Genomic DNA, 8259 nt, shown 5'->3' on the forward strand with positions numbered 1-8259 from the left:
CTTCTTGAAGGAAGGTGAAATATCTACTGAGAGGAACTCTTCTGAGACATCTGTGAGTTTGTTGAAACCCTCAGAAAAGATGCCTGGAGCTTCTCTCAGCCAGAAGAAAAGAAGAACAGGAGGTGTCTGTATACAGCTTGAGGAACAGAAAGGACATTTGGGACTTTGTTTGCTTTGATCCAGCAGGCAAAGGCCAGTGGGTCTGTGGTTTAACCCTGAGACAGGAGGATTTTGGACTCTTGTTTGTCTTGATTGGAAAGAAAGGGAATTTAGGACTAGATAGGCCTAAAAACATGCCCAAAGCCTTTATTTTTAACCCAAACTGTCTTGAAAAGGAAGGCAGTGGTTAGGAAAGGGAACTGGCTGAAGAAATGTTTCAGCTTCTGGAGCAGATTCCATTTAATTAGGTAGAGATGTCTGTATTACCTCTTACGATTGCCTAATACTTTCCATTATATGACATTATTTTCTTCTGTCCATAATTCCATCAAGCTTCTGTGACCCGAGATGAAATTTTCTTTGCTTGCACTCTGCCAGTCCCTGAATTTCCTGGGCGAGTATTTGTAAAGAGAGGCAAGACTTTTCTGTGAACAAAACTAGGAAAAGTTTTTGTGAACTCTTCCAACTCTTCTATGCAAATCTTCACCATTTTCATGGTTTTGAGCAGGTATTTGAAATTTGTCATGAGAGATGACCTAGGAATAAGGGGGGATTTTTGCTGCCCTATGAGAGTGCATGTGGATTTCAACAAGATAGGAAGAACTTAACTATTTTTGTCTATCACGGGCCCAGTCTCTCAAAAGTGGTGATTCATCTTAGGTGTCTCAGATCTTGCTTCTCTAATTTGAGATACCTGAGGGAGGTTGGGAACCAGAAAATTGTTTAACAGGACCGCTTACCACTTTTTAAAATCTTTATTTAATATAAAAGGAAACTCTTCCAAAATATTTCCATATCCTCTGCTACATTTTTTAAATTTAATTTTCAATGTAGGTATTTACCTACATATTTAGCTTTTCCCTTTAGCCATTTTTATTTTAATGTTATCCCTCCCTTCCCATTTTCACATGGAAGTATTTTATACTGTGAAAAAAGAACCTATTTTCACTTAAAGCTATTCCATCTCCAATTACATATGAACATTTACCTCTGTATATGTGTACTTACTTAAAAGTTAAGTGTCTTAAAGTACTTAACAAGATTACTTTTTCAGAATCCTAAGTATGTACATCTTAATACTTGAGGATAAAAAAATTTAATACTTTTTGTTCATGTATTTGCTCTGGAAGTGGAACTTTTTATAAGGTGAGAGAAATATTGCTGGGCTTGCAAGGGGAAGCAGCATTCCAAACCTCAGCCTGAACTCTGACAGAAAGAAATAAAAAGATAACAAATCCTTTACAAGCTGGTCTGAATCAGCAATTTTTTTTTTTTTCTGAATGAGAAAACTTACTTTAAAACTAGCATTCAGTTAATACTTTTTACCATTGACTACATCATCTCCTTATTCTTAAACACCTCTTCTAACTATCAAAAAAAATGTTTAGGCTTGGAGAAGAAGGATTGCAATTATGTGAAACTTTCAGTCCTGTATAAATACACCCTCTCTTCAGAAGCTTGTTAAATCTCTCCCAGTTGCAGGACTGATGCTCATCAAGCCAGGAAATAGCTATAACGTTATGACCAAACTCAAACTAAAACTCACGGTTCGAACTCTGACTATTGGATATAAAGCATTTTATTAAAGATCTCACAAATATTTTAGAGTAAACATAAACAATAATATTCAATGTTTATTGGTTGAAATTCTCAAATAAACCTGAAATAGTGCAAATACTCAGCGAATAGAAAAATAGAGATTTCATTGTGTAACCAGTAACCGTGAATTACTCATGTCCATGAAGTACATAAGAACATCTGAAACTTGTTTTCATACTCTTTTGGTGATCCTGGGTAAAAGGCCCTTGCATACTTTATGAAACTTTTTAGAGAGGGGATATTGTACTAACAACTGAGATAGCTGGTTTTGAGACTTTTATTACATGACCGTGTTGAGAAATCTTCAGAAATGGCACATGGAATACATGAATTGTGTCACCATTTTGTACATCATTCCCTTCTCAGTACTTCACAGGTGGCATTGGTGTCTCTCTGTCTGTGGCCTGAGAGAAATGTTTATACTCTGGATGCTTCAGAGCTGCCATTCTCCAAAATTGCCTGTAGCTCTATTTGCTCAGTTCTGCATGCAAGGGGAGGACGAACTCTGATTTTCACCCTGTTATGTGTACATTTCCTAGTTGTTTGTATTTGTTGTACGTCTATTCTGGGCTTTCATCCAATACCTTTTATTAACATTTTTTCTTGGCTGTCTTTCCCATTCTACATCCCATTTTTTATTTATTTTTATTTTTAACTTATTCCCACACTTGTCTTTTTTTTTTTTCTTAGCATCTCCTGCAGTCGTTTCTGCTGTTTGCTGGAGCCGTTTCCTTCATGACGTCCCTAGCATGCAGGGCACTGCATCTCAATAACAGTGTTCCATTTAAGCTCCCTGATGAAACAGTAGTGTTGTCATCCACTGACCTAGGATCTCCCTATCCTAATGCTTTGAAATGGAGTACGTCATGGTATTCAGCTTAACGGTGATCTTCGGTGGCCAAAGATTTAATTTTCATTGTACAGAAATAACCTACGATTGTAAAATTTATTAAAAAAAAAGTTAGTCTTCTTATCTAATGGAGCTCTTTTCCACCTTCTAATAGGATACTGGGGAAATGTTGCAGCCAAGCCTGACACATTGATAATACACTTTTGCATTTGCACTACTGGACTGAAAGGTCTAGTTTAGTTTCTCTTCAGATTTAGAGGGCTGGAAAGATCAGTCCGATATCAACACTTCTAACCATCTGTGGTTAACCTCCATCCACTATTAGGCTCTCTTTTCATTTCCTTGTGGGCTAGGAGTACCTTTACCAGAAGAAACCATAGGGATTTGAAACCCTGTAAACTGGAAGACATTGGTGCATAGGCCTGGAAAGATATGAGGTCTCTGCGTACTGGGGGTTGTCTCATCCTGACGTCTGTCTAACCCACCCTTTGTCATAAAGATGGCCTTCTTGGGAGGTGGCAACCGTGGAGGCTGCTGTCCTGTCTTTGTGGCCTGGCTGACTCAGGTGCCTTTGTAGGCTCTGGAGACCTTTCCAAGGATGGGAAGGCAGACAGCTAGCTGGCTCAGGTGCCTCTTCTGTCCCAAATCCCTGCTCCGGCTGGCATGGGGCTCTCTGACTTGCAGAAGCTGCAGTCAGATGCGTGGCCAAACACGGGCCTGGCAGCCTGGGCCCGCATAATACCAGCATTACAGAGACTTTTGGTGTTGATTCGCTCTTACCGTGAGATTATGGCCACAAACCACCTGGGTGTCCGACTCCTACCCCAAGCACCCACACTTGCTTCAGTCTGGCAGGAGCCACACTGTGCACACCTCCAGCTAGGAAAGCACTTGGGAGCACTAGGTGGCAGGGGCTTTTTGTTCGTTCTCTCTCACAAAAGGTGTTATTTCAGAGGCTGAGTGTGGTAAACAGAGGAAGGCATAATTTGCTGTTAAATTCGCATTGACCTAAGCTCAGTCATGAGTGGCATGGGGCACAGCAGAAATGGAAGCAACAGTGCCATCAGCACCACCAGACCTGCCAGCTTGCTGGTTTCCCATGTTCAGAGCCTACAGGAGCATGTAAAGTATCTGCAGTTTTGACCTAGACCCTCCTGCTTTCTTTTAAAAACAATTTACAATGTATTAACCTCACTTCAAGTTTGAGAAAAAAAAGGTAGTCAGAGAGTTGCTGAATCTTCTGGACTTATGAAGAAGCTGGAGGCTTCTCTCTCCTCTAAGGAGGATGGAGACATCTCAGGTGAGGTAAATAATCTGTTTGTATCTGCCTTCCATCCAGTAGGTATTACAAAAATATCCATCTCTTCAAATAATAAAGGTAAAACAAGTCAAGAGGTGTCAAGAGAAGATGCTGGAGCAGGTTAAGTAGAAAGAGTTGCTCAACATGCATTCAGCAACCATAAGCAACTAAAACAGGAGGTAACTGAGCTGGTAACCAAACCATGGTTTTCTGTCATTAAAATGTACCTGAGAATGGTAAAGGCATATGTTTTTTAGAAAACCTTTTAACTGGGCCATGGGAATTGCAAACCATTCTTCCTTCAGTACCAGATAGGGTACTGCCAGGGCAATGGCTAAGGGCAAGCCTCATTATGCCAGAAATCTAATATCTGACAAGTGATAGAGAAACCTGGCATGGTTTCCCTGAAATAAATATTGTGCTATTCAAATTTGAGTCCTCTGAGGTAATCAGAAAAATGACCAACAAATCCACTTAGCAAGTATTTGTACTTCTTAAAATGCTCCTACAAAGTTTTGTACAAGAAACCAAAAGCCACAGTACTTTCACAGACATCTCACACAATAAATAGAGAAGGGATAGACATGAGGGGGACAGAATAAATATTGGATAAATAGGATAAATACCGTGAGCACAGCATTAATTTTCCAGACTACTCTTTTATTCAAGAGGTTTCTGGGGATGCACAGGACCATCGCTTGAACAGAGTGTAAAAATGAATTATAGAGAAGGGGGATCTTGACTTCAAATTCCTGATGTCTGGTGCAGCAATTCCTCAGCTGCTTAGCAGTCCTCAGCTTCATGCCAGTAAAATGTCGTCATCCTTCTTCAGGTGAAACACCTATTTCTCTGCAAAATCTGTAGTGCTTGAGAGGCTTGGCTCTGCTTTTAGTGTGAGAACTCTCATATTCCAACAAATATAAACACTATGTGCCCCTTGTAGTCTCTTTGCTTTCCCAATAACTGGTGAGACTTGCTGCATTTTCCATAAAGGTGAGGTCTACAGTTTTTGACTCTGAAGTCATTTTAACTTCACATAACATGGCTGCAAAGTTTGGAGTGAGGATTTAGCATTCTTATTGTTGTCTGCTTATGTCTGCAAGGTATAAACTGGGCAGAAAATAAGTCTGAATTTTTTTAAAGTTCTTTGTAAAACATATCAGTTTATGAACACTTTTTAAAATAAAGATGAGCTTTTTCATTTTTTTTCCATTTCACTTTTTTTGTTCTATATTTCTGTTTTGTATCTTTCTTGTAGGAGCCTGTCTCCCAGACTGGTCAAAAGTCCAAGACGTACTGGGACAAATCATTATCCCAGATATATGATGTGTAGGCTCTGTTTTTCCATCTTTCTCTTTCTTTCGTGATTCCCTGTGCCCTACTTCTGGTAGGGGAGGTGCTGAAATTATTTGGGCCACTGTGGCAACATTGTGCTGCTTAGCAGCAATTTTTTCTAGTCCAGGAGGAGAGAAGGCATTTTGATGGCATTGTTGTCCATCAAAAGCCTGACTGAACTTGAGAGGGAGGTATGAGCAAAATCACTGAGTTTTAATCTGGGTGAGACAGCACTGATGCTGAAGAAGGAATGTGCAGGAACATATATAACCTGGGTGAATGGAGATGTCTTTTCTCAGTGAGTGTTTGCCTATCTTTCCACAAAGCATTGGCAGTATAAGAGCGTGTTTATTACCTGTTGTGGTTTAACCTCAGTCGGCAACTGAGCACCACACAGCCGCTCGCTCACTCCTCCCCGCCGCCCCCGTGGGATGGGGGAGAGAATTGGAAGAGTAGAAGTGAGAAAAACTCATGGGTTGAGATAAAAACAGTTTAATAATTGAAATAAAATAATAACAACAACAACGTAGTAGTAGTAGTAATAATAATAATAAAAATAATAATACACAAAGCAAGTGATGCACAGTGCAATTGCTCACCACCCACCGACCGAAATTGTTCTCACCCTACATCCAAAACACAGCACTGTACCAGCTACTAGGAAGGAAATTAACTCTATCCCTGCCGAAACCAGGACGTTACCCTATGTCCAAATTGAGTGAAGTGTGGCTAGATAGGCATTGTTTTCCCAATTTCTAGAGTGGTGTATTTCCTCTTCCTAGGCATATCCTTGGGGCTGGCAAGCTGTCAGGGAAGGCACTAGCAGGTATGGCACCTGAGCCGTGCTATCCTGGGACAGAGCACTCCCCAGGACTGCATCTACACTAGCACAGCTCACCAGCACTCCTGATGGAGCGCAGCAGTTGAACAGTTTGGAATCTTCCTACTTCATTTCTTCTTCCTCCCCAGGACAGAAGAAGTTAACAGGCACTTGAGCAGGAAGTCCACGGGTTTAATTGTCTAGCAGTCGCTAGTGAGACATTTTCAGTGGAGGACTCTCGACTCCAGAGCTCTCTTCCAAGGAAGCCCAGAACGGATTCATTGACCTGTGGGGCACAGCCAGGCTTTCACCTGAAGGAGAAATGGGTAAGCTGGTTTTGTTTTGGAGTTACATGCAGAGAAAAGAGAACACTATTGTGCGGCGGTGATTTGGTGAACTTTGTGCACCCATTCTGTGTTAGGCACATAATATATGTCAAATGGAAATTGAATGATTGGTAACACAAGATGCATATTAGCTCCCCATCTCCATCTCCAAGTTTGTTTTGACCCCACAGTTTTCAAAGGTGGGATTAATTTACTGTTCCCTGAATTCATTCACCCATCCTACTACCACCCCCAAAGACTGAACCTCTCAAAAATGGAACAAAAACCAGCTGAATGTCTTATCCCCAATGGCCATTCCATTAGTTTGCGATTTGGGCAATGGTATTAAAAATCACTCTTCAATGTAAATGTTAGTAGACAAATACCTTTTCATAACCTGGGTGGCCATGATGTCCCAATTTGAGCAGAACTTTCTGAAATCCATTGGTATTTGATGGACTCCAAATGGCAAAGAGTATCAGAAAATCTATTCCTCCTCATCTTCCTCAGATTTTTCATTACCTCAGCTAACCCAGAGAAGAGTCATTCAGTGTAATTTACTCTGTGATGGGTAGACTACACAAATCTGCTAGCATGCTCTTCTGCTGTGGATCATTATTGAATTAGACATACAGGCAGAAGAATCTGAACGTCAAGCAATGCCAGAATTTATAGTGCATCGTTTCATCTTGGTTTGCACTTCACACCCCAAGCTCGTAAGTAGGTGTATTTCCAGTGACTTCATTTTTTTCTGGCTTCACTAAAGATTTGTCAAAGAGAAATCCAGCTCTTTCACACTGGCAGGAGCTTACAAACAACAGTAGACAGCAATCCCATGATAACACTGATGATCAAGAATTGGAATCTAATGGAGAATAACCCATGCATGTGCCAAAATTCAAGCAGAAACTTGAACTTCAACTTTTATTTTCTACAAAGGGAGAAATTTGTGGGAATACAGAGGTGGGGGTCTTTTATCTATTTATGTTTTTATCTGAAATTTTATTTAAATTCTTACAGTTGGCTTTGGTAAAGAGTACAGATGTTTTGAGAAGTCCTGGACTACAGTTGAACTGGACCCAGAAGTGTTTCCAGGCTCCTAGGTTGGGATGTAAACTCTAGCTGCATTTTTACTCTGTGTTGGAGTGAGATGTATGTGCCCATCATAACATTGCTCTTCTCTAGCAAGGGAACTTTTGTGTATAGGCTAAACAGGAGCTACACCGAGTTCTGAGAGAGGCCCTCTGCAGACAAGAGGTGTCCAGTCAGGGTGCAGACTTTATCAATGCAAATGGTGCAGAGGTGCAAGTTGTGGCTGCTTTGTTCACAACATACTCATGGGATAACAATGTTATTTTCAAGGTGTCTAACCCCAGTAACTTGAAGCAGCTTGGGAGGTGGGCTCAAGAGAGAGTTAGGAAGGGAGAGAACACTTTGAATGTCCTCGTTAATGATTCTGGATTAGCAGATATTGTCAAGTATCATGCCAGCAGTGTTACTTCCTGTTTATAAAACTGTTCATATTTTACATGTCACAGTACAAAGATGTACATGGAAGGGCTTTGAGATCTTATGCAAGAAAAGGCATTGTGTGTGCAAGTCAGAATGCCCCCGAATTGCTTGCATCTGTAAATATGGACCCTGGGATTGATCCTTTGTCCTTTCCTTTCACGACGAAACTCCAACTTGCTAAGATCCCCAAAAGCTCCTTCTAAATGAAGGGATGAGGCTACAGAGGTTTGGTTCTGGATGTCAGCAGCTACTGGCTTTGTAATCTCAACCGACGTCTGTTCTTGGAGCAATCTGCATTCCTGAGTGATTAAGGGATGCTTTGTCCTTCAGGTTTTGTAGGTCATTTCATTATTAGAAG

Source organism: Pygoscelis adeliae, unplaced genomic scaffold, assembly GCF_000699105.1.
Source record: "Pygoscelis adeliae isolate BGI_AS28 unplaced genomic scaffold, ASM69910v1 Scaffold156, whole genome shotgun sequence".
Classification (NCBI taxonomy): Eukaryota; Metazoa; Chordata; class Aves; order Sphenisciformes; family Spheniscidae; genus Pygoscelis; species Pygoscelis adeliae.